At 40.9% G+C, this 27,278-nt stretch overlaps 1 pseudogene; it reads right to left on the reverse strand.

Moving 5' to 3' along the window:
* Positions 1-12,892: 12,892 nt before the first annotated feature.
* LOC113927857 lies at positions 12,893-21,601 on the reverse strand (annotated as a pseudogene).
* Between the last annotated feature and the right edge of the window lie 5,677 nt (positions 21,602-27,278).

Here is a 27,278-nt window from a genome sequence, read left to right on the forward strand (position 1 = left end):
TGTATGAAAGAGTATTTCTAATTCACATAAATAGTAATGTATGTTTATAACTTGGCAATAACATTAGGTTTTAAAAATTTATCCGTGTCAAAGTGCATTATTTTATAGATACTATGTGTAATCTTATTCATTCCTTCTACCTACTGTGGAGAATTTAGTCATATGAATATTTAATTTGTCTATTCCTCTTTCCACACCATTGGAGTTTCAAATTTTCGTTATCATGGGAAGTACTCAAATAAATAAATATGCTCATACATGTTTCTTTGTGCTCCAATGTAAGAGATATTTCTAGAGTACACATGTTGTAAGGGGATACATTTTTAAATTTCTTCAATATAAGCAAGTGTATTCCCATTGGTATTATATCAATGAAACTCCGTAACAGTGACTATAAATTCCTATCTTCTCATATGTTGACCAGTATTCAATATTGTGATACTTCAAAATCTTTGCCAGTTGGAGGCATATCTTGTTTTACTGTGCATTTCCCTGCTTATTAGTGCAGTTGGTTCTTGTCTGACATGTTCATTCACCATGCAGGTGGTTCTGGGTTTGCTTTTTCTTCTGAAAGCTGTCTATTCCCTTGCAATGATCTTCCCAGGAAGAGCAGGGTTACTGTTTCACTTAGGAAACAGAGCTCAGAGAGGCCAAGTGACCTGCTCTAGCTCACAACACTGGTGAGAACCCCCAGAAGGACTTCATCCTCCATTATCCCAATTCAAATCATCTCTTTTTCCCAACTCTTACGCTTCTCAAGACACTGATCAACCAATTTTAACCCTTTTCATCTTGCCATACTTGACTTCCTGATCTGGGAAGATTTAAGACACTAATGAAAAAAGCAAAGTGAGGAGTTCCTACAAGGTCCAGTTTGGGGTTCTGGCAATAAACCCTGCCTTAACAGTTCCCAATTGTGCCTGGAGTCCTTTAGGGTTTTTAAGGCTTTTCTGTTTCTGGTCAAACCTTCACAACAACACTTTATTGTAATATACAATATTACAATCATCATTTTATACTTGAGGGGTTAAAGAACTCCTTTAATGTGACAGGAAGAAAAACTGAAAAAAACATTTAAAGACCTTCTGAGTTAGAGGAAGGGTGACCAAATCTGTTCAGGAAAAACTGGAGAAGATGAAAGTGAGAGTTGAAAGACTGTTTCCTCCCTCCTCCCACTTTTCCCCAGACTCAGGCTTTATAGGATCACAGGGCAACATAGCTATAAAGATCTTTTGGGGCATATTTCTGAATCTTTTGTCTCTCTTCCGTGAAGAAGTTGAGGCCATTATCCAATCTACTGGAGTCAAGTAATTGCAACAAAGCACCTGGCAGAAAGCCCAGCCAAGACTGATGTGTAGATGGGGTCTCAGACGAATAAATGCACATTTCAAAGCATGGAGAAGCTTCACCTTATGGTCTTTTTAGTTGAGCTTCTTTTAACAAAGCCTCAAGTTAACAAGAATCACAGCCACACTTCAAATCTAAATAAAGCAGAGATAGCGATCTATAGAGTCTTTGAGTGTGTGTGTGTGTGTGTGTGTGTGTGTGTGTGTGTGTGTGTGTGTTTACAGATCTAGAATAATTTTCTGCATACTGTTGTGCATCCTGGTATCTTAGCCTTTTGGTTTTCCAGTACTAAGAACCCACTTCTGGGGTGCCTGGGTGGCTCAGTCGGTTAAGCGTCTGCCTTTGGCTCAGTCATGATCCCGGGATCCTGAGATTGAGCCCCTTGTCAGGCCCCCTGCTCAGTGGGGGACCTGTTTCTCCCTCTCCTCTGCTGCTCTCCCTGCTTGGCTCTCTTGCTCTTTCTCTCTCTGTCAAATAAATAAATAAAATCTTAAAAAGAAAAAAGAACCCACTTCATTCATTCTGTTATATACCTTTTGATCTTGATACTTCCCTTATCAGGAAGCTGATCTCTTCCTCACCCCTATCTCATCAGCTCCCATAGCCCCAGGGAAGGCGGGGGAAGCCCATCAGGGAAATCCAAATCAAAACCTCAATGAGATACCACCTCACACCCATCAGAATGGCTAAAATGTTGATTACAACCACTGGAAGACAGAGCATATGATGTCAGAGGATGTTAAGAAGGAGGAAGGAGAGGTAGCCCACCCTTTCTGATTCTGGTGACTTGTGAGAAGCGGAAGAAAGGAAAAGAGAAGCAAGTCCATGGTGAGACATATCACTATGCCTCCCATCTGGCTAAAGTCCTAGAAGGAAGAGCCAGGAGAGAGGACATGAAGGGCAGGAGCCATTGCCTTACTTTCCATTTGGAGAGAACATCTCACAGGTGACCCCCACCACCTACGGAGATAAGCAAACAGGGGCCTGCGTTTGGCTGTCTCAAGCCATCTTCAGTTTCTATATGGCATAGAATGGGATCCTGAATGCACCCACAGCTATTCAGAAATGAGCTAGCAGTTGGCTAGACATTTGCTGGAAGAGATTACCATCTTCAGAATAAAGAGACCCTGAAACTAAGGAATGTACCACTAGAATAAGAGACAGTCAAATATCAGGGACTCACAGCAAGAACAAGGCTTAAGAAGAGATGGGTCAGTAGGTAGGGCTTACCAAGTTAACTAAACCATGACAGAGCAGACTGAAATATGCTAGCTGCCTGTTTCAACAATGGATGCCCGAAGGACACCGAATTGCTGTAAGCCCTCTAAATTCCTGGACACCATTTTTGAGAAAACAGTGAGTGGGAATTAATTCAAAATATGAGATACTAAGTTATCCATAGTATATGAGTTATCTGCATAGACTCTTTAAATTGTTGTGAAAGAGGACTTCGGCTGCCTCCATTTGGCCTCATTTAGTTGGGTTCTTCTTTCCAGCTGGTCTCTTCCCTCAGTCAGAAGACTCTGAGGACAGCGCATCCCTCAATAAGAGCCAAAACTACCCCTCAGACAACAAGGGCTGCCCTGAGCCAGCAGGACCCCATCCATGATGGACTCCAAGACCATTGATTAAACCTTCACTGCCTACCTGCACATACCCACACACCTTTGCCCATATTTTCCTTATGTAAACCTGGAAGTATTTTCAGCACTTTGGAGACAGTCTTAGATGCTAGTCTGCTATCTTCCTGGTATTGGCCTCAGTGAAATAAATTGTTTTCTTGTTTCACCACCGCTTGTCTCTCTGCATTTGGACTTTGTCAGTGGCGAGTGGCCAAATCTGGTCTGTTTGGGAGTCCTGGAGCCACGCACTCTTGCATCCCTGTGCATAGCTGCAATTAGATTGCTGCCTTTACTGGGTATGTCTGAACTACAGTTTTCCCAATACCCAGGGGAGCTTATAAGGAAGATGAGGTCTAATTTCAAGATGAAAAGTATCTACATTTTCTTTACTTATCTAACTGTAATATGCGTAATATCTCAATGCAAAGACGTCAGCCTCGGTGGAAATGGAAAGAACCAAAGTGGTACCAGGAAGGGGTTGCACACAGCACCTGAGGCCGTAGGGAATCCAGGTGTCTACTAGTGTCTGTCTCTGTCTTTGTCTCTCTCTCTCTCATTCTCTCTCTCCACCTCCATGTGCACATTGCTGTATTTGTGGCCAGCAGAGAAAAGTATCTTTCTATCTCAACCTTAATCCTAAATTCAATGGGAAATGGGTCAGAGTTACAGAAAACAAAAATGGCTGCTGGAGGGCATCCCATATGGGAAGGGTCATGGTTATTACAGAATTGAGATCATTATCATCATTTTCTGCTAGTCCTTATCTTTTCTCCTTATCTGAGCATTTTCCATATTATTAACTATTTCATGAAAACATTTTATATGCATATGCCTACCTAATTGCCCATTCTTCTCTTGCTGGGGATTTTTTTTTTATCCCAAAGTGGGTTTTTTTGTTTTTTGTTTTTTTTTAGTATTATATAAAAAATAGTATGTTGAACATGCTTATACTTATATTTTTGTGCCTATATTTGATTTTCTCCTTAGGACAGTTTCATAGAAAAAAAAAAAATGCTGATTGCTAAGGATCTGAAATTTCTCACTGTGTCTAATAGTGAAATTTCATACACCTGTCCTGTTTATAAAATGTCACTTATAAACAATTACAGTAATTCTTGAGACAAAAATATCTAAAATATTTATTCTCTCACACGATGAAATTATTACATTAGTTTAGATTTGTAACTTAGTGAAAATAGATGTGCTTTTCTGTTTTAACATCATATTTTGGATTTGTGGTTGTCTCTTGGTGACATAGAGTTCTTTTACATATTGCAAATATCAAAAGATGGTATATTATATTTAAATCTGGAGTAAATTCTTTTCATTTCCAGACTTTTTTTTAAAGCCTCAGCATGGGGCTTGAGCTAACGACCCTGAGATCAAGACCTGAGCTGAGATCAAGTCGGATGCTTAACTGACAGAGCCACCCAGGTATCCCTCATTTCTAGACTTTGCTATAAATAACTATAAATAACGATGCCGCATTAGTCAGGTCTGAGAAGATGATTATCTTTGGATAAAGCATCTCCTAGAATAAAGCATCACATTTGAATTCGAATTCAAATATAACCCCAGTCATTGATTTTAATAGAGAACTAGCTCCTTATCAGTACAAATGTCAGAGCCTGTGGGAACATTCTTCACCTGTGTCTGATAACAATGTTTACTGGGATTATAAGGGGTGTGCCCTGGCCCCCTAGACCCAAAGGATTTGAGATCACTTTCTGATGAGCTGAATGCATAAAGAATAAAACAATAAGCATTCTTCCATGTGCAGGCAACATGATTCATTGTCACACAACAGTAATTATCTTAACAGAGCCTGGCCCTGCTATTTATAGTACAACTAGAAATAAAAGCTAAAGCTCAATGTTTCCAAAGTAAAAGCTATGATTTTTGGAAAATGACTTTTAATGTTTTGAGAATGCAATTCATTCAGTTAACTAAGGGTACATTTTATAAGTACCAAAAATATCTAATAAGAAGTTATATTAATTAAATTTTAGCCTCTGAAAGTACTTTGTTGGGGATTTTTTTTAATGGCATGAGACCTGTTAACACTGATTTTGAACTTTTCTAAAGATAAAAATCATAGTTGTTCTCTGGGACAGTGTTTCTCAATTTTAGGTTATGTATATGGTAGACCCCTTTTTAAAATGTCAGCATCTTCCTAAAGGAGAACACAGGCAACGACCTCTTCGACCTCAGCCACAGCAACCTCTTCCTAGAAACATCGCCAAAGGCAAGGGAAACAAGGGCAAAAATGAACTATTGGGACTTCATCAAGATAAAAAGCTTTTGCACAGCAAAAGAAACAGTCAACAAAACCGAAAGACAACCGACAGAATGGGAGAAGATATTTGCAAATGACATATCAGATAAAGGGCTAGTATCCAAAATCTATAAAGAACTTCTTAAACTCAACACCCAAAGAACAAATGATCCAATCAAGAAATGGGCAGAAGACATGAACAGACATTTTTCCAAATAAGACATCCAAATGGCCAACAGACCATGAAAAAGTGCTCAACATCGCTCAGCATCAGGGAAATCCAAATCAAAACCTCAATGAGATACCACCTCACGCCCGTCAGAATGGCTAAAATTAACAAGTCAGGAAATGACAGATGTTGGCGGGGATGCAGAGAAAGGAGAATCCTCCTACACTGTTGGTGGGTTTGCAAGCTGGTGCAGCCACTCTGGAATACAGTATGGAGGTTCCTCAAACAGTTGACAATAGAGCTACCATACAATCCAGCAATTGCACTACTGGGTATTTACTCCAAAGATACAAATGTAGGGATCCGAAGGGGTACATGCTCCCCAATGTTTATAGCAGCAATTTCCGCAATAGTCAAACTGTGGAAAGAGCCAAGATGTCCATCGGCAGATGAATGGATAACAAAGATGTGGTATAGATACACAATGGAATATTATGCAGTCATCAAAAGGAATGAAATCTTGACATTTGCAATGATGTGGATGGAAGTGGAGGGTGTTATGCTGAGCGAAATAAGTCAGTCAGAGAAAGACATGTATCATATGACCTCACTGATATGAGGAATTCTTAATCTCAGGAAACAAACTGAGGGTTGCTGGAGTGGTGGGGGTGGGAGGGATGGGGTGGTTGGGTGATAGACATTAGGGAGGGTATGTGCTATGGTGAGCGCTGTGAATTGTGCAAGACTGTTGAATCACAGATCTGTACCTCTGAAACAAATAATGCAACATATGTTTAAAAAAAAAAAGAAGAAGAAGATAGCAGGAGGGGAAGAATGAAGGGGGGGAAATCGGAGGGGGAGATGAACCATGAGAGACAATGGACTCTGAAAAACAAACTGAGAGTTCTAGAGGGGAGGGGGATGGGGGGATGGGTTAGCCTGGTGATGGGTATTAAAGAGGGCAGGTTCTGCCTGGAGCACTGGGTGTCACGCACAAACAATGAATCATGGAACACTACATCAAAAATTAATGATATAATGTATGGTGATTAACATAACATAATAATAAAAAAAAATGTCAGCATCTTGGGGCACCTAGATGGCTCAGTTGTTAAGCATCTGCCTTCAGCTCAGGTCATGATCCAGGGTCCTGGGATCGAGCCCCACATCAGGGCTCCCTGCTCAGCGGGAAGCTTGCTTCTCCCTCTCCCACTCCCCCTGCTTGTGTTCCCTCTCTCGCTGTGTCTTTCTCTGTCAAATAAATATACAAAAAATCTTTAAAAAAATAAAATGTCAGCATCTTTCACAGAGCAGAGGCTTTTAATTTTAATAAAATCTGACTTACTAATATTTTTCTTTCATGGATTATGCTTTTGGTGGTATATCTAAAACCTCAGTGCCAAACCCAAGATCACTTAGATTATCTCCTATGTTACATTTTAGAAGTTTTATAGTTTCACATTTTACATTTCAATCTGTAATCCATTTGAGTTAATTTTTTTTAGAACAGCTCAGCAAAATAAAATTCTGGTTTATTAAAACAACATTGTTTCACACAAACATCACCTAGGCCAAAATAAATAAATAAATAAACAGCAACTTCATAGACAAAAAAGGGGAAAAAAAGAAACGTTTTATCTTTGGCCTTTTTTTTTTTTTTTCAGAGATTTAAGAAAAAGAGAACGAGTCGGGGAGAGAGTTGAGGGGAACAGAGGGAGAGAATCTTCCAGCAGACTCTGGGTTGAGCCCAGTCTGAGGCGGCTGGATCTCAGGACCCTGAGATCATGACCCAAGCCCACTCTTACCCCACTGCAACACCCAGGCGCCCCTATCTGTGGCCTTTTTAACCATCTCACACAAGCCAACGACTTATAGTACAGCAGCTGAGTACACACACAAAAAATGTTACTGGAATGCTCAGAATAAGATTGTCTTGTTGCTGTTTTTGCTTTTTCTTACAAGGTTTTATTTCTCCTTTGAGATTAGAATGAACACAGGCACACCACAGGTAAGTCAGAAGTAGGACAGAGAAGGTTCGGAAGGCTGGTTGGGTCATCAGAGATCACTGAAAATGGCTGACCACCAAGACTATGTACAGAAATATAAAATGTAAATAGAAAATACAAATTTTCCTTTTTAAAGTATTTTTAAGAAAAAAGGCAGGGCCTGGGAAGTTTGGGTTCTTCTTTCCTCCCCTGTTGCAAATTCTCACTCTGGTTTTGGCTGGTGGAGGGCGTGTGTCACCTGCGGGGTGGCACTGCCCACATGGGGCGGCCGGCAGGACTGTCCCCTCGAAGGTGACCCCATTTAGAGTCTGAGACAGGAAGCGAAGGGTGAATAGGTTAAGTTTTGTTAAGTGTAACTTTTCCTTTTTTGCTGTGTAGTCATCCTCATTGGTCTTCCGCTTCTTGGTGTCGGCATCCTCCTCCTCCTCATCTTCAGCTGCCTGGGCTTCCTCATCTTCTTCTCCATTCTCTTCCTCACCATCGCCTTCCTTCTCCTCCTTCCTTACGTCTTCCTCTTCTTGCACCTCACTGTCAGCCTGCTGCTCCCCACCTTCCTCAATCTCAGTGTCCCCGTTAGCAGGTGCATCTCCCCTATCCTCTGCCTCCTCCACCACTTCCTTCTTCTCCTTTAAGTCCTTGGTGGTGATCTCGGAGCTGGGGTCCACCGCGGCGATCTGGTGGGGCACTCGCTGATCCAATGCATCAGATTCAAAAGAGAGCGAGGGTTCCAGGACTCTGGCAATAAAGCTGCCAGAGTCCTCGGTGGCGGAGGAGGTGCCCAGCGGAGGTGGCTGCAGTGAAGGGGAAGCCACACTCGGGAATGCAAAGATGGCTTTTCAGAGCAGCCAGTGGGAAAGGTGTAAGGTGTAAGGTCTGTGTCTAAGGTCATTATTTTGCACGTGGATGCCCAATTGTTCCACCACAGTTTAATGGAAAAAACTATTTCTCCACTGAATTGACTTTTCTCCTTTGGCAAGATTTTACTTATGTGGGTCTATTTTGGGGCTTTGTATTCAGCTTTATCGATCTATCTGTTCCTTTGTCAATACCACACTGTATTGGTTATTGTAGCTTTATGATGTCTTAAAGTCGGATAGTGTCAGTCTTCTAAGTTTGTTCTGTTTCTTCAATGTTGTGTGGGCTATTCTGGGTCTTTTACCTTTCTATATAAACTGTTGAATCAGTTTGTCAATATCCACAAAATAACTTGCTAAGATTTTGATCTACATTACATTGAGCCTATAGATCCAGTTGGAAAGAACTGGCATCTTAATAGTATTGAATTTTCCTATTCATGTCTATACAATAGCTCCCTGTTCATTTAGATCTTTGGTGTCTTTCATCAGAATCCTTGTGGTTAAAATTTTACTACAAATTCAATTTTTTTTAGAAGATATAGTTTATCTACTTTTCTTGAGTGACATTTGATAGTTTGTTTTTCATGTGATTCATTCATTTCATGTAAGTTTGCAAATTTATTGGCATGAAGTTGTTCATACTACTCCCTTATTATCCTTTTAATATGTGCAAAATGTGTGGTCATGCCTCTTCTCTCATTCCTAATGTTGGATATTTGTGTCTTGCCCCACTCTCTCTTTCCCTCCCTCTATCCCTCTTAGTTAATCTATCTAGAGATATATCAATTTTGTTAATCCCACCAATGTACCAGTTTTGTATTGCATTCATTTTATATATGTTTCCTGTCTCCTATTTCATTGATTTCTGCTCTGTTATTGTTTCCTTTCTTTTGCATACTTTGTGTTTCATTTACTCTCTCTCTTTTTTTTTTTTTTTAGTTTCCTAAAGTGAAAGTCGAGTTCATGGATTTGAATCTTTTTTTCTTTTTTAATATAGATATTTAGTGTTATTTTCCCCTAATTATTTCTTTAGCAACATCCCACAAACTTCAGTATGTTGTGTTTTCATTTTTATTCAGTTCAAAATGCTTCCTAGGAGAAGTACTTATAAAATGGTGGAGTGAAGACTTCCCAAAATTTCCCCCTCCATAAAAGCAATGAGAACATTGTGGCAAAAATTATCAAAATTCAAAATTCTAGAAATTAATCAAAGGCTTACAACAATCTGAGGATGTTTTTTCAAGAAAATCACTTGAGTTTCAGTAATAGTGACCTTTGCAGAGTTTTAACTTGCCCTGTTCCCATCCCCCATTAGGTCTATGGTAGCCTTGGAAACCAATAGTCTTGTAAGCACAGTAGCTGTGAAAATCAGCAGCCAAGCAGGTCCTGGAGGGATAAGAAAGTGTTTGGGGCTTCTCAAAATGCTCCATCTCCAGAGCATTGTCACCATTTGATTGATCTGGAAGCTCTTTGGAAAAGCTCTGAAAATGAAGCATTGTTTGACCTCACTCAGAGCATGCTCTGTGCAAGCAATATATCACCAAAGCACTTATCAAAAAGGATGACAAGCAATTATTTAACATCACCACTATCTGAAGCAATGATGACATTGGGGCTTACACCAGGTTGACCCAAACAAAACAAAACAAACAAACAAAAAAACTTAAAAGGAAGAATGGGGAATGAGATATTCATAAAGGGATTTAAAAGCCTTCAACATACTTCTAAAAATCTAAAAGGCTCTGTGCATGCATAGGGCTGTGTGCAGGCCCAGAAAAGAACTGACAGGGCCCTAATCTCTCACCTCAGGCTAAACTTGAAGCTCTGCATGAGCAGGAAGCAAAAGTTAAAGCAAAATTGTAAAGTGCCTGCCAGACCATTGGAGGCTCACCTTAATAAACACAGAGAACCACCTGGCAAAGCTTGGTTGACTTATTGGTTCAAAGCATTTAATAAATCTCTGTCCAATCATTACCCTGACCACTAAAGCTACCTGCAGAGATTTCAGAGGATACATACCAAGAATACAGACTTTACAGGGTTACCCAGGAAACACTAAACAAACAAACATCAGCTGTCACAACAACCATAATAACAGTCACAAAGTAACTCCAAGCTAGGGGGAGGGGGACCTGATTTTCAGAGTTCCCACATTTTATTCATTTATTTTAAATGCACTGTTTTTGTTTGAAACGAAAGAAGTATGAAACATGCAAAGAAGCATGAAAACATGGCCCACCTGGAAAAACACAGGGAAGAAAAGTAGTCAGTGGAAACTCCTCTGATGAAAACAAGATGTTGGACTTACTTGACAAAGACTTTAAATCAGCGATCATAAGTACGTTCAAAGAACTAAAGAAACCATGTTTAAATATTAAAGGTAATTATGAGACTGATGTCTCCTCAAATATACAATATTAGTAGATAGGAATTATAAAAACAAATAATTAGAAATTCTGTAGTTTAAAATAACAATAACAGAAATTAAATTCACTTAGAGAGGCTCAACAGCAAATTTGAATTAGCAGAATAAATAATCAGTAGGCTTGAATATAGGTCAATTCAGATGATCTAGCCTGAGGTACAAAAGGGAAAAAGAATGAAGAAAAAAAAACAGAGCCTCAGAGACCTGTGGGATATCATCATACCCAAGTTTGCCAACATATGCATAATGGGAGTCCCAAAAGGAAAGGAGAGAGAAAGAAAGCAGTAGAAAGAATATTTGAAAACTTAGCAGCTGAGAACCATCTGAAGGTAGTGAAAACCATTGATCTACACATCCCAGAAGTTAAATGATCCATGAGTAAGATAAACACAAAGAGATCCACACATAGATATATTGTAGTCAAATTGTTAAAAGCCAGATCAAGGAAAGAATATGACAGCAACAAGAGAAATGTGACTCATCACATACAAGGAATCCACAATAAGTTTATAGCTGACTTCTCACCAGAAACCAGGGAAGCCAGAAGGCCATGGATGACATATTCAAAGTGCTAAAAGAAAAAGACTATTGGCCAAAACTATCTTTTAAAAAACTAAGAAGAAGAAAAGACATTTCCAGATAAACCAAAACCGAGGGAATTTGTCACTTAGCAGACTTATCCTCCAAAAATACTCTTAAAGGGAGTCACTGAGACTGAAATGAAAGGACAGGAGACAGTAATTTGAATCCACACAAGGAAATAAAGAGTATCAGTAAAGGTAACTACATAGGTAAACATAAAATCATGATGCATTTTTATTAAAATATTGAAATTAGATTCACACACCAAAATAATCTTTTAAAGTGTACAGATTCAGTGGTTTTGAATATATTCAGAATTGTGCAATTATCATCACTATTGAATTTTAGAATATTTTCAGCCCTAAAAAAAAGACCCATATCCGTTAATAATCTCTCCATTCCCTCCTACCCCCAGGCCTTGGGAACCACTAATATACTTTCTGTCTCTATGCCTATTCTTGTCATTTAACATAAATGAAATCATAAAATGTGTGCCTAGGTGACTGGCTTCTGACACTTAGGATGTTTTTAAGGTTCATCCACATTGTAGCACATTATTAGTACTTTATTCCTCTTTGTAGCTAAATAATATTCCATTGTATGGATATACCATGTTTGTGTATACATTCATCAGTTGATAGACATTTATGTATATCACAGTTTCCACTGTTTGGCTACAATAAATAATGCTGCTATGAAAATTTATGCACAAGTTTTTGTGTATGGACATATGTTTGTAACTTTCTTGGGTCTATACCTAGGAGTAAAATTGCTAGGTCATATGGTAACTCTAACTTTTTGAAGAACTGCCAAACTATTTTCCAAATAGCTGCACCATTTTACAAGCCCACCAACAACATATGAGGATTCTGGCTTCTCCACATCTTTGTCAAAACTTGTTATAGTCCATGATTTTAACCATCCATGTGGGTATGAAGTGTTATCTCATTGTGTTTTTCACTTGCATTTTCCTAATGACTAGTGACACTGAGCATCTTTTCATGGTATTATTGGCTATCTTTATTCTTTGGAGAAATGTCTGTGCAAACCTTTTGTTCATTTTTAAATTGGGTTATTTGTTTTTGTATTGTCAAGTTGCAAGCATCCTTTATACAGTGTGGATACTAAATCCTTATGAAACATATGATTTACAAATATTATCTCCCATTCCATGGACTGTTTTTTTTTTTTTTTTACTTCTTGATTGTGCTTTTTGATGCACAAAAGTGGGGGGGTTGGTTTTTTTTTTGTGTGGGGATTTTTAGAGACGGGGGAGGGGGAGAAGGAGAGAGAGAATCTTATCTCCAGCACAGAGCCCAATGTGGGCCTCGATCTCATAACCCTGAGATCATGGCCTGAGCCTAAATCAAGAGTCCGAGGCTTAACCACCTGAGCCACCCAGGTGCCCCATTTTTTTCTTTTTTTAATTCTTGAGAACTATGAAGTCCTTGCAAGCATAGCTCATTTCTGTAGATTATTTTCCAAAGGTGTACAAAATGGAACCAAAAGTGAAAATCCCTCAAGAACATGAAGAGGTGCAACATTTAAACCCAGTAGCAAGTGTTCCAGCCTGCAGCTGCCAGCCGCCTTCTCTTCCTGTTCCCAAGAGTTAGTGGTATGAAAGCATCTTCCCTGTGACTGTTTTCATTTCTTTTTTCTCGACGTCTGGGTGTGCACGGTTCAGCACCTTGAGGAAGTCGGTTGTTTTTGCCCGCATACGTGTGTGAATATCAGCCTTAGAGCACTTGATGTGCTAGTGCAGATTGTCCTGGAATGGGTGGATCAGGTTGATGGTGTTGTCTCAAGCACTGGAGTTGGTGTGGCGAGGGAATGGCATGAAGGTAATATAGCCAGTGTTGTTACCCACGGCAGCATCCATGTCTTTCAGCTCCAGAGGAGCTTCCCTGTGGAGCTTCACATGTAGGGCTGTGTGCCTGGTTCTGCATCCTTCTTTGAACTCTTGCATGAACACTTTTCCAATGACCAAATCCTCGTCATCCTTAAACACAGTGCTGAAGACTACTGTGACTCTGTCCTTTTTAGACTCAACATACATCCCTCTAGTGGATAACTGCCCTGTTCTCTCCTTCCCTGCCTTCTTCTTGGAATTGGAAGTCTTTCTCAAAGACAGAGGCAAAACAATTTCATTTCAACATGCCAGCCTTGATGCACAATGGATGTCGGCAGATTTTCAAGGCCATATAGCAGAGACATTGTGTCCTGTTTTAGGATTTACCAAGCAACTCCAGTACACTATCTTCAGTAGCTCATCCGCACCATGTGCCTGAACTTCCTTGTTGAATTTCAAAGAAATACTGACCATCACTTTTGTTTTGTCTCCATTAGGATTTGAAATATGATAGAAGACTCCATCAAAATCTGCACGTTACTTCGACTACTTCTGATTTGTCACCGGCAGCCGCTTTCTCGACCTTGAGTGTGAGTGTCCCCTCAATGATGTGGCTATTCACCTCTAGCAGGATCTCAGCAGCGCCTCCCGCCCACCCACCCCCACTAGCAAGCCCACACCCACCTGCCCAGCCTCCTCCCCCACTGCCACCTCACCGACCTGTGCTGATTGGTTTATTGTTATTGATTTTTAACTGCTTTTGAGTTTACCCTGGTGATTTATTTCAGAACATTTTTCATCTTACAGGCTTTCAAACTTAATCATTGTATGATTTCCTGGACCTGGAATGGCTTCTTTGTGGAAATTAGCCATTCTGTATTTATTCATCATACCATTCAAATTTTCTAAGTGGTGTTTGCTTCTTCCAACAAAAACCATTAGTGATACCTTGTGTTTCTGCCAAGCATCTTGTAAGCAACACGTATTTGAATTTTGATTTTAAAAAAAGAATCTGAAAACCATTGCTTTGTCCTTTTCCTTTTATGACATAGCTGTTCTCTTTGATCTAACTTCAACTCTTTTATGCATGTTTCCTATTTTTTTATGATTTTCAGTTTCATTTACTTTCTGCCTTGTACTATATGGGCTGTATCTTATCTAAACATGTTTTCTGCACTTATTTTGTTTTATTTCTCATTAAGTTTTATACTTTTGTTCACTTTCTCCTTGAAACTCTTGCTTCCTTCAGCATCCATGAAGCCACGTAACTCCTGAGTTTTAGTCTTCCCTCTGGCACTTTCTTCTCAGTTATGATGTTTGGCTGTCCTCTCTTCCCATTCCTCAAATGTTGTGCTCTTCAGAGCTCCCTTTTTCTTCCCAACCCACTTTCCCCGGGCCATTTCATCCCATTCCTTGTATTTAATTGTCATCTATACACTAACAATTCCCACACTTTTAGATCTATCCTAGACCCCTCTCCTGAACCCAAGCCCATAGACATCTAACTACCTACCAGATATCCCCATTTGATATCCTCCAGGCACATTAAACACAATATACTCAAAATAACTCATTTTTTTTCCCAGTAAGTAAACTGCTCCTTTACCAGAATTTTCCCTCCAGAAAGTGACAGCCCTATCCACCTCAAACCTAGAGCCAGAAAATCTGGGAGGATATTTAACTCTCCCGTTTCCCTCAGCCCCCACATCACTCACCCATATCTTTCAGTACTCTTGATTCTGGATTTTACATAATGGTGGAATTCATCTTCATCTCCCTATCTACAGAGCCTCTGCTATGGAGACAAGTGACTACCAGCTCTTACTTGGATCCTGCAAAGGCTGTCTAATTGATCTTTTTCAATCTATCTTCCCTCCTGCAAACAGGAGAATCCTTTAAATGTAAATCTGACTGTATTGCTTGCTCCCCCACTTAAAATTTTTCAACTGGGACCCCTGGGTGGCTCAGTCAGTTAAGCATCTGCCCTTGGCTCAGGTCATGATCTCAGGGTCTGGGGATCGAGTCCCACAGTGGGCTCCCTGCTCAGTGCAGAGTCTGCTTCTCCCTCCTCCTCTGCCCCTCCCCGCCTCCGCTTGTGCTCTCTCTCTCTTGCTCGCTCTAGCTCTCTCTATCTCAAATGAATAAATAAAAAATCTTTAAAAAAACTATTTAATGGATTTCCATTACATTTAAACAAGTCTTAGAAGTCCCTCCTTGATCTTGACCCCACTCATATCTGCCACCCCTTCTTGAGCTACCCTCCATGTCTTTCTATATTCTCCAACCACAGCTATATTACATTTAGTTCCTTGGACATGTTCGGTACCCTATGGCAGACACTGAAAATTTCCCCCAGTATCCATTGTCTTCTTTTTAGTAATAGAACTGATCTCACTCCGGATTATGTAGGACACATAACTGCTAGTTACTACATTTTTTTTTCCTAGTTACTATTTTTACCAGCCTCCCCTGCTATTAGGTGTGACTCTGTGACCCAGCTTTCATGAACGGAATGTGTGGAAGAGAGCAACTTTAACTTCACTTCCTTAAAAATAAGTTGATTGCCCTTTGTTCCTTCTCTAGGGCTGGAGCCGGTGAACAACCTTTGACCATGTGAATGAGGAAATACACCAGGAGGTTGGGAAGACTGGAAAATGGAGGAACCTGTAACCATAAATGATGATGTGGCGCACAGACATTTGAGTTCTTAATTATAGCAGTTTAGTCTGTGTGTCCGTCAGCATTGTCTGGGTTATGCTGCAGTAACAACCCTTAAGCTTAGTGGTTTAACACAACTAAGGTTTATTTTTCACTCATGTTACATGTCCAGCACAGATCATTAAGGTGGCTCTGCTCGTGTAGTCACTCAGGGTTCCAGCTTAATTGAAGGCTTCATCTAAATATATTCTTTAATGGGCACACAGGTGAAAGGGCGCTCAGCAAACTGTGTTCTGTCTCTTAAAGTTTCCAGCTGGAAGTCAGGCACACCACATTCACAATGCAAGTCAACCTTCTCACCTAATTCAAAGAGGATTAAGAACAGATAATCTTACTATGTTTCCAGAAGAAAGAGAAAACAAGAATATGTGTAACTAGTCCTAATGAGTCTCTCAGCTTCTGCCTTAATATGTCTTAGCCTGTGTTCCCTCGAAAGAGGTAACCTCTGATATTCTTGTTCAAATGTTTGTAGGATTTTTTCTCAATGGTTTCAAAATATATATTCCAAGGATTTCACAAGACTGTATCTTCTCATGAATTCTTCCTGCAATCGTTACCCTTGGGAATCCTGAGTAACTATTCCCTTTGCATAATGTTTCCCAAATATTTATCTAAATATCTGAACTTTCTCCAAAGCTCCAGTCCTAGATTTCCAACTGCCCACTACCTGTCAAACTTGACAAGCTAAATACAACTGACTGTATTACTTTCACCCCCCCTTAAATCTGATTCTTCTAAGTTTATGTTTTTTTGTTTTGATTTGTTTATTTCTCTCTGTATCTCCAGCCCCTAGACTAGTGCCTGGCATGAGAAGAGGCACTATATACTGAATGAATGAATGAATGAATGAATGAATGAATGAATATTATCAAGATTTGACAATGGCTTGCAAACCTGGAATCTTCTCTGACTCCAATCTCCTCCTTACTAGTCTGTACACAGCCCTTCTGTCTGGCTTGTCAGGTGCTCATTGCCTATCAACTAGATTATTACAATAGCTTTCTCAAAGTCATCCCCATCACCAAATTTTTTCATTCTTCCTCCCATTTTATGCAATGTTCCCACATTAATTTCCTTCAAGCATGTGACATTCTGTCACTCACTCTACATCCTTATAAGGAGCGCATTCACATGGAAGCAGTATGTTCCAAAGGTAAACACAAATAAGGCACAGTCTCCATGCTTGAGTAGCTCACAATCCAGTGGGAGACAGATGTGCATCTAGAGACACAAAACAGAGAAAGCAGAGCCGAAATAGAGGAGCACAAAGGGGGAGTGACAGATGTGACAGATGCTGAATCAGTCAAGGAGTCACAGAAGAGGGGACATTTACTCCATGTCCTAACAGACAATTAGACATTTTCCAGAACTGGCGTTAGAGGGAAAGAGCAACGATGCATCTTTTGAGTCAGGAAGGGAAAAAAAAAAATGAGCACCAACTGAGGTTAGTTTGGGACTGGGCAGGGATTGATGGTAATTTTTTCTGAGGGCCTCTGTTTCGTCTCTGATGCCCGAGAAGGATGAAGGATGAGTCACTGTGTTGTGTGGTCTTCCAGGGAGACCTGGAAGTGCTGTCAGCGGGTCAGGATGGCTTCGGTTCCCCATGCCTGCTGGAAACCTCTAGCTATGCTCACAGCATTCGATCGGGTTCTACAAACAGGTACTAATGTATTGGCACCGGCATTTGACTGCATTAGGAAGCTGCTGTTCCCTGTTCTTTCTTGCACATTTCCACAATTCAAGAGGAAGTTTGGCTTTCACAAGAATCCTCAGAGGCACACTGCTTTCCAGGGCAGGAAGCCTGAAGTCAAATGAATTGCTGCATGGATTTTGTAAATTCATAGCAGACCCAATGGCTTAGAAGCAAAGCCATGGCAATGGTTTATGTACATAAGCCAGACTTGTTTGAGAAAGAAAATAGGAGGGTTTTGGTGGGGCTAGGGGCGGGGGGTATTATTTTGAGAATTCTAGGGCTGACTTTGAATATAGAGCCAAAGCTCAGAAAATTAAAAGCACAGACTTTGTAAATAAGCCACAGAGAAGGGAAAGATTACAAAATAGCTGCTCTTGCTATTTTGTCATCGTCCCCTCCCCCCCCCCCCACAAAACCCATCAAAAGGAACAGAGTCTGACCAGCAGGCAGAAAGATGTGGAATTTTGTAATTTACTTTAAGTGTCTCTTTTGTACAAGGCTCTTGGAGAATAAAAGAAAATTCCCTTTTAAGAAGGGATCATATAACCTGACGACGGTGATGGACAAATCCTCTTGACGGAGACACATGAAGACTGTTCTTTGTCTTCACACTGACCTAGACTTTGCCACGACTCCTGGCTCTTGTGCTTGTGCTTCCAGAGAGCATACAGCTTTTGATAAGATCTTCTAGAAATGTTCGTGGACCTTTGCCTGATGAATTTCCAAAAGGACTAGAAATGCCACTCTACAAAATACATAGGATGTTGAGGTCACCTAAATGAGTTACCAAACACCAGCAGAAATAGGAGAATGGATTAAGCAAATTCCCTCCCTCTCCCTCCATCATTTGATGAACCCTTAGAAAAGAGACCTGGAGGCTTTTAAAAGAGAAAATCTAAGCCCTTAACAGTTTTCCAAGGCACACCCTAGAAAAGACTTTGTAGCTAAATAATAATTCTTAGGCAAATTAAATTACCTTTACAGTAAGAAGCACACTATTCTTACTTTACACTAAGAACTGCAGAGGATTACCTCGAAATCTCCTTGACATTTGTCCAGAATTGCTTTATGATAAAGAATACCTGAAAGGCTGGTCTTCTTTCTTCTTTCTCTTTCTTTCTTTCTTTCTTTCTTTTCTTTCTTTCTTTCTTTCTTTCTTTCTTTCTTTCTTTCTTTCTTTCTTTCTTTCTTTCTTTCTTTCTTTCTTCCTGGAAGATTTGTAAAAAAAAAAAAAATTTAATGCTATGAAAACAGCTATTTCTTTTCAAAAGACAGATCCTCCCCTACCCCACCCCCCCTTTTTTTTTTCAATATAGAACTTTGGTATTGCTCAAAAGGATATGGGCATGTCAGGTGGCCTTTACAAAATCCTTTTGATAGAAAGAAAAAAATAATCTAGACAGACAGGAAATCACCAGAATTCCTTCAACTCTTAATAATTACTGGACCTGAGAGAGGAGCTTAGAGTATGGTTAACATTCCCCCAAGGAAATGTCAAACTCTCATCAGCAGAGAAGTCTTTTATCAACATCTAGGACTCCGAGGTATGGAGGGACATGAGGAATTTCATAAGCTATACCAGTTACTTGAAATTTTGTCAGGCAAACTGAGCCAATTCTAAACATGTGGGTTATGGGTGCAGCCAGTGCCCCCCATCCCCCAGATCCCTGTCACCTGGCCGCGGGGACCATGCCCCAGCTGGTAGGAGTGTTGGCCTCTGATGGTTCACACCTGCCCCTGTCGCAAGCGCAGCGCCCTCAGCTGTATGAGAGTCTCCTGCCTGCAAGGTCATGCCCTGCCCCAGGCGATGCCTGACCACAGAGGTACAAAAGGCTGGCCTCTCCTGGGGGGGAGACAAATTCTGTGGCACAGTTGTGGCCCAGAGTGTCCCCTGCGGGGCCTGGCTAAAGCCAGGCTACAGCTCATCCTCGCTTAGCTTTTCTCCTCAGTCAGACATCTTGCTTTCCCAACTTTCTTTCTCCAGAGAGCATTCCCTCAACAAATCTCTTCCACAAGAATCTTGGCGGAGGCTCTGCTTCTCAGAAAACCCACCTAAGACAGTGCAACCAGATAAAATGAGACTCTCTTACATCATTTCCTCAATCCCCTTTCTGTCCCTTTCCTCTCTGCCAGCCAATATTCACATTTTTCACATTTTCTTCCGTTTTTTTAAATCAAAGTCTTCCCTCAGGAAAAGATCTGACGGCTTCAGCCTCATACACATTTATGACATATGAGGCTTAGGGGTCTCTCTCCTGGGGCAGTGGCATTTTAACATGACACAGAGAACATGACTGGAATTAAGGAATTCATTATTGGTGGCTCAAGAGTTTTGAGGGGATGGAGTTAACTTTTCAGCACCTAAGCCAACACATCATACATAGGTCAGGGCATATTCTGCCTAAACACGTTTCATCTTAATTAGAAAGTGCTGACGTCATTTGTTTTTGCAAAATTATAACCCCTGACATCGCCATGAATACTCCAAGGGGCCTACCAAGCTCTCTCCAATTTTGGGTAGGCATGAGGGGATTCTGGAAGCAGGAGACAAGTGTCTCTTTCCCCACTCTATCTCATGGCCTCATTTCTTCCCTGGAATTATGGAGAATTAGACCTGCTAGTTCAGCATTTCCCAAAGGATTCTGTGTTCAGGCACCTTTGAAAAGTTATCTTTAATCTTATCCCCATTTAGGGGGGATTCACAATATCATTAATATATTAAATCTAAGAAGTAAGATTTAATATATTAAATAAGTCTAAATATATTAAATCAAGAATCCTATTTAACTTACTGAGGCCAGACTTTTCTAAACTTATCCATAGAATCCAATTTTTCTGGCTCTTGATTTAGGAAATACCCATCTGTTCCAATTTCCTTATTTTACACATAGCACCCGAGGCCCCCAGAGTTTAGCTTCTCTGATTTTCCAACTCCCTGGGTGACAGACAGCTTCAGCTCCGCAGTGATGTGACACATCCTGGAGGCGGGGCTGCCCCGCATCCCCTCTAGCAGTGGGCCAGGCCAGCGCTGGATGCTGCGTGCCTTTGCTAGTCCACACAGGCTGGCTACACAGTCCTCCTTCATAGGGTCACTTTATATGGTTAACAATTCAGTGCTTGAAACGTGAGCTTCAGACCTCCTGTTGTATCTGTATAAACAGACAAAACTGTCCCAGACCGAAGTTGACCAAACAAGTGACTTGTTTGCTTTTATTGGGTGTGTCTCTGGGGGGCTGAAACACGCCTTGGAGGTCTTGGGATTCACCTGTTTTAATTCACGGTCATTCTCTGGTCCAGCGGATCTCAGTGACTTTGACGATTCCGGTTTTCTGGGTTTTATCAGTGATTTTTTTTTTTTTTTTTTTTTACAAAGTGATTCATATTTTTTTTTAACTCTTGGGAATTGTCTATACTTTTACCTTCTGGTTTACATTATCTACAATCACTGTTTAATAACATTTTGACTTTTTGATCAATGAAGTCAAATTGAAAGGCTCTTATTCTATGAAAAATCAGAGTTTACACTCAAAATAACTTAGGCTTGTTTTTCAGCTCCGAGCACGAGAAGAGGACTCGAGTTTCTTCAGCGATATGTCACAAAGCCTGCATATTTATAAATAAATTTGAGCCGTGGTGTGTGTGTGTGTGTGTGTGTGTGTGTGTGTGTGTGTGTGTGTGTGTTCAGAAATAAATCCTCAGGCTTCCTGCTCCGTTTTCAGCTCAGTGGAGGAAACTGTAGCAAAAGCTGCTATAGCTGGAAAGAAAATCAGCCATTTTATACCTGTTCCGTATTCAGGCTTTTATCTGTGTCTAAACACGTTTATAAAGAAACCATTAGCATAGCTTGCTTTTGCGCCACTCCAATTGCCGCCGCTGCAGGAGTGGACATACCACAGAGAACCTAAACGCGAGGGTCTGGCGCAGCCACACCCCCATTCCCTAAGTTCATGCGCAAGTTCAAGGAGGGCAGCCACGCGTGCATCCACGCGGTGCGTGCCCCACTGCCCTCTACATTCTTGCCGCTCAGGATTAGCAGTCTGCAGTTCCGCTTGGGGCATCAGTACCCTTCTCCCCTTCCAGCAACAACAGTGAGAGTGTCTCCTGGTTTCCTGACCTGCCATCCTCCTGGTTCGTTCTCACTGCGTACCAGTGAGGAGGGGAGCAAAGCAAAACGAACAGTCCCACAGTTATATGCAGAAACATAATATTTCAAAGTTAAAGAGGACTTTAAACATCACTTCTTTTTTTAATTAACATATAATTAAATAATTTCAGGGGTACAGGTCTGTGATTCATCAGTCTTACACAATTCACAGCACTCAGCATAGCACATACACCTCCCAGTGTCCATCACCCAGCCACCCCCTCCCTCCCATCCCCCACCACTCCAGCAACCCTCAGTTTGTTCCCTGAGATTAAGAGTCTCTTATGGTTTGTCTCCCTCTCTGGTTTCGTCTTGTTTCATTTTTCCCTCCCTTCCCCTATGATCCTCTGTCTTGTTTCTCAAATTCCTCATATCAGTGAGATCATCTGATACTTGTCTTTCTCTGATCGACTTATTTCGCTTAGCATAATACCTTCTAGTTCCATCCATGTCTTTGCACATGGCAAGATTTCATTTTTTTTTGATGGCTCCATAATATATATACAATGCAATATTAAACGTCGCTTCTGTGCATTTTCACCAGGAAAATTGTGCTATTCCAGGAAGCCATGCCATCCTCCTTTCTTTCCCTAAGCTCTTGGAGCAGGTATGTTTTGTAGCTGCTGGCGATGTAGCCTTTCCCTTTGCACAACCTCAGGAGTGAGTTAAGCCTCCACATGTGTGCGCACACACATGTTGTTTAGAGGGATGGGAGTGGGAGGCAGCATGAAAAGGAAGGCAGAATAAAGGATGGCGATGAATTTTGTTCAGAGTCAGCTGAGAAATACTTTGGGTCCCATGGAGGATTCCAGAAGCCCCATGTTATGGGCTTCAGAGGCCACTGACCAAGGCTGAGGCCCAACAGGCTTTAGCTGGAACAACAGCTGGAGCAACCCCTTTCCCCAGTGTGCTGGGGTGTTCCCTTCCTGCTCCCCCCCCATACCCCGCCTTTAATTAAACAAATTTAAAGTAGGGCACATGGGTCTTCAAGAAAATTGTTAAACAACTAGAAGAACAGATGTTATCGCCTGAAAAGGAAGTATTCGTTTTGGTGAAGTAAATGCGTGTGTTTGTGTGGCCAGAGTGAATTCTCAGCAGATTTTGTGTTCTGCCTCTCCAGGAACATAATTGTTTTCTCTGTGTGGAATTATTGCTCATTCCTGGGGAGATTCAATTGTTCACTTGTATTACTTTGCTGGGGCTGCCGTAACATAGCATCGCAGACTGGGTGGTTTAAACAACAGAAATTTATTTTCTTACAGTTCTGGAGGCTAGAAATTCAAGATCACGGTACATAGTTCCCCCCACCCACCCACACGCACCCCCTTGTCCACAGTTTCACTTCCTGTGTTTCAGTTAGCCGAGGTCAAACCACAGAAGCAGATGATCCTCTGCTGTGAGGTGAGCAATAGCCTAAAGTTACAGCACAGCTCCTACGTCATTCACCTCAGTCCATCTGACCAACTTGCGAAGGCGTTTTATTATCACACACCCTCACAAGAAGAAGAGAGGTGAGTGCCGCACACTAAGATATTTTGAGAGAGAGAGACCATTCATTTTTTCTATCATGGCATATTGGTATAATCATTCTATTTTATTATTAGTTATTGTTAATCTTTTACTGTGCCTAATTTCTAAATTAAACCTATCAGAGGTATGTATGTATAGGAAAAAAACGGTATATATAGGGTTCGCTACTATTCATTGTTGTAGACATCCACTGGAGGTCTTGGAACGTATTGCCCACAGATAAGGGAGGACTACTGTATTGGCAGAGTGATTTCTTTTGAGGCCTCTCTTGTTGGCTTACAGATGGCCATTTCCTCCCTCTGTTTTCATACAGTCTTTCCTCTCTGTGTATCTGTGTCCTAATTGCCTTTTTTTTTTTTTTTAATTAGGTAGATTCCACGCCCAGCATGGAGCCCAAAGCAGGGCTTGAGCTCACAACCCAGAGATCAAGACCTGAGCTGAGATCAAGAGTCAGATGCTTCACCAACTGAGCCACCCAGGTGCCCCCTAATTTCCTTTTTTTATAAGGACACAAGTAATATTGGAATTAGGGCCCATCTTCATGACTTCATTTTAAATTAATTTCCTCTCTTAAAGCTCTATCTCCAAATACAGTCACATTCAAGGTACTGTGGATTAGGACAAGACATGAATTTTGGGAGACACAATTCAGCCCTAACATCACCTGGTATATGTAGGAAGAAAAAAACACAAATGAATTGAACTACACTCCTGGCATCTCCGTCAAAACAATGAGAAATATAATTGATATTCCCATCCTATAAATGGTGATGTTATTCATGACCAAAATGTACTGATGTTATATCACTGTATTCTGAAGTAATTCAGAATTACTTGTTGAGCAAGAAGGTGTTGCTATGGGCAAAGGTTGGGGGTTCACCTGAAGGGATTGAACATTCTCACTGTCAGACATCTGGAGATGTGCTTTTTGTAGAACAGGAATAGAACTCAGGGAAGCAAACCACAGATTAGGAGAGTCTCAGGAGAAATGGGTCTGACGTCCAAGACATGGACAGATTCGCCATACTCTCAGCGCTGGGATAAGTCAGCCCCTGCTACAAGGACGAAGCCATGTAGCATTTTTGCTGGTTACACCACTGGTAAATAGGGCTTGGTGGCAGCTTCCATTTAACCGGTGGGATTAATATTTACCACCCACATTTGCCCAGTTGCTGGCTTGGGGCAGGCAGGGGTGAGGGGTCTTGGACCACAGGAACGCCAAGCCCATTGCTTGATTTTCATCCACTTTACAAGGCAACAGTTTATTTTTTTTTCTTTTTTTAATGTTTAATTGTGATAAAATCATACAACCTAAAATGTCCTATTGTACCCATTTTTAGGTGTGCAATTCAGTACTATTAAGTACATTCACATCTTTGTGCAACCAATCCTCAGGTCTTTTTTATCTTGCAAAACTGAAACTCTGTACCCATTAAACAACTCCCCCTCCTCCTGTGCCCTCAGCCCCTAGCAACCACCGTTCTGCTGTCTGTTTATAGGAATATGACTACTCTAGGCACCTCGTGTAAGTGGAATTGGATAGTATTCGTCTTTTTGCAACTGTCTTATTTGACTTAGCATAATATCCTCAAGGTGGTTGTAGCACGTGTCAGAATTTCCTTCCTTTAAGGCTAAAGAACATTCCCTTGTATGTAAACACCACATTTTGTTTATCCATTCATCCACTGATGGGCATTTATGTGGCTTCCCCCTGTCGGCCCCTGTGAATAATGCTATGAACATGGGTTGAGACGCTGCTCTCCATTATTTTAGCTATGTACCCCCAAATAGAATTGCTGGACCAATATGGTAACTCTATTTTTGTTTAAGGATTTTATTTTTACACCAGGTAATATATTCACTTGGTTCAAAAACCGAAATGATATCAAATGCTTTACACTGGGAAATCTTAATAATCCATGCCTTTTCATCATCCCAACCACCAACTGTAGCTAACCACATATATCATCTTTTTTATATCCTTCAAGTGTTCCTTTATGCAAATATGTGTATGTGTCCTTGTTTTCTAAGGCCACGGGTAGCTGTGGCAAGCAGGATTTTGGCCCCCATGATCTTCACCCCCTGTATCTGTGAATATGTTTCATTACACAGCAAAATGGACATAGCAGAGGGAATTAAGGTCATGGGGCCTAAAACAAGATTATCTTGGATTACAGAAGTGAGGGCCAAGCTAATCACTTGAGCAGCAGAAGAGACAGGAGAGGTAAAGCAGAAGTGGAAGTCAGAGAAGCAAAACCCAGGAAGGACTCAATGTAGCTCACTTTGAAATAGAGAAAGTGGGCCATGAGCCAAGGAGCACAGGCAGCTCTAGAAACCGGGAACTGTTGTTGGGTTGGGTTGGGTTGGGTTTTTATCTCAGAATATTTACATTCTGGTGATGAGCTGAGGCACACAGAGACAATCCATAAGGAAACATGTACAGATGGCCTGTTATGGAGAAAAATAAAGCAGGGTGTGAAAGTGCCAGAAGCCGGGAGGACAGGTGTAATTTTACATAAGATGGCATTTGAGCAGACATCTGAAAGAAGGATATCTGGATATTTGGAGGGAGATACAGTTCATTTCAAAGTTCTTCTCCATTTCTTTCTTTTTTTTTAATATTTTATTTAAATTCAATTAACCAACATATAGCACATCATTAGTTTCAGATGTAGTGTTCAATAATATACAGTTGCGTGCAATACCCAGTGCTCATCACATCACATGCCCTCCTTAATGCCCATCACGTGCCCTTCTTAATGCCCATCACCCAATTTAATGATTCCTCAAATGTTTATTAAGCACACACTATGTACCCAGCACCAAATAATGCAAAAAGGAATGTGATCTAAGGCATGGTCTTAGATCTCCTCTGCCTTTGAGTTTCTAGACCAGAAGGGAAAGATTGGCAAGTAAACAATTCTCTGAAGAGTTCAGTGTGTTTGGGCGGAGGTCCATGGGAGAGAGGGGGTACAGAGAAAATCTGATCACTCCTCTGAAAAAGCTTTAGAGAAAGTGTCACTGGAGCTGAGTCTACAGGGAAAGCAACTGTTTACCAGGAGCTGGGAAAGGGCATTCTGGGCTCCAGGGAGCAGTCTGCTGGAGAGCCAGGGGAGCTGTATGTGGGTCATTCAGCAAGGGTAGGTAGAGTTCCAAGGGGATTGTCAGAGGGAGGGGGTTTTGCATAGGAAGTCAGGGCCCCATGTGGAAGTCCTTACATGCCGTTCTAAGATTCATACCATGTTCTGTCTTTGATGAGGAGCTTTCAAAGCAGTTTAAGTGGGGTAGCAGGGTAGTAGAAATTACTGAGGCAACAAGAATGAAGACAAGATCGCAAGGAGTCCAAAAACAGAACCTAAGCAGAAACTTAGCTTGTATTCTCTCTAGATTAGTTAAAAGGATGAAATCAAACTTTGAGAGGTAAATATTTAATTGCAATATTGAGGAACTGCTACTTAGGAAAAAATATTAAAATTAGGTTTGACAGTTTCTCTTTTTTACACAGATCTGATCAAAGACACATTTAAATTGACAATTACAAACAGTCCATGTCATCACCCTTACCATGGCATCTAGAGTTACCAAAATGGAATTCTTGGCCCTTTAGTTCTCCTTTGCTTGATGGATAGATTCTTCAACTTTGGATTCTTCAAGGAGAGATGAAAGCTAAACTCTATGGCACCCACAGAGAGTCATCTTTTTAAGTGCTTTTTCATATTGTAAATGTGTCTTTTCAGGAGGAGTTTGCTTTGTGTCTACAAAGGTGTTAAGCAGCAATGCATTTCACTCTTGATAATTGGTTTTCTTTTGGCCTGACCTTCAATCTGCTACTTAGCAGAGTAGATCTACACTTCCAACTGAAAGATATTAGAGACACAATTCTATTGGGGGTGGTGGTTAAGCTAATAATCCTTTCCATTAATCGACACACCAAAGCTTCAGGGCAGAGATCACCCTTTGCAATTTTAACTCAGTTGTGCTTTCTTGTATATTATTTCTTTCTTAGAATGAGATCCTTTAAAAAGCCACAGCTGGGTGAAGCAAGTTGAGAAATGCATAAC

This window comes from Zalophus californianus, chromosome 7 (genome assembly GCF_009762305.2).
Source record: "Zalophus californianus isolate mZalCal1 chromosome 7, mZalCal1.pri.v2, whole genome shotgun sequence".
Taxonomy (NCBI): domain Eukaryota; kingdom Metazoa; phylum Chordata; class Mammalia; order Carnivora; family Otariidae; genus Zalophus; species Zalophus californianus.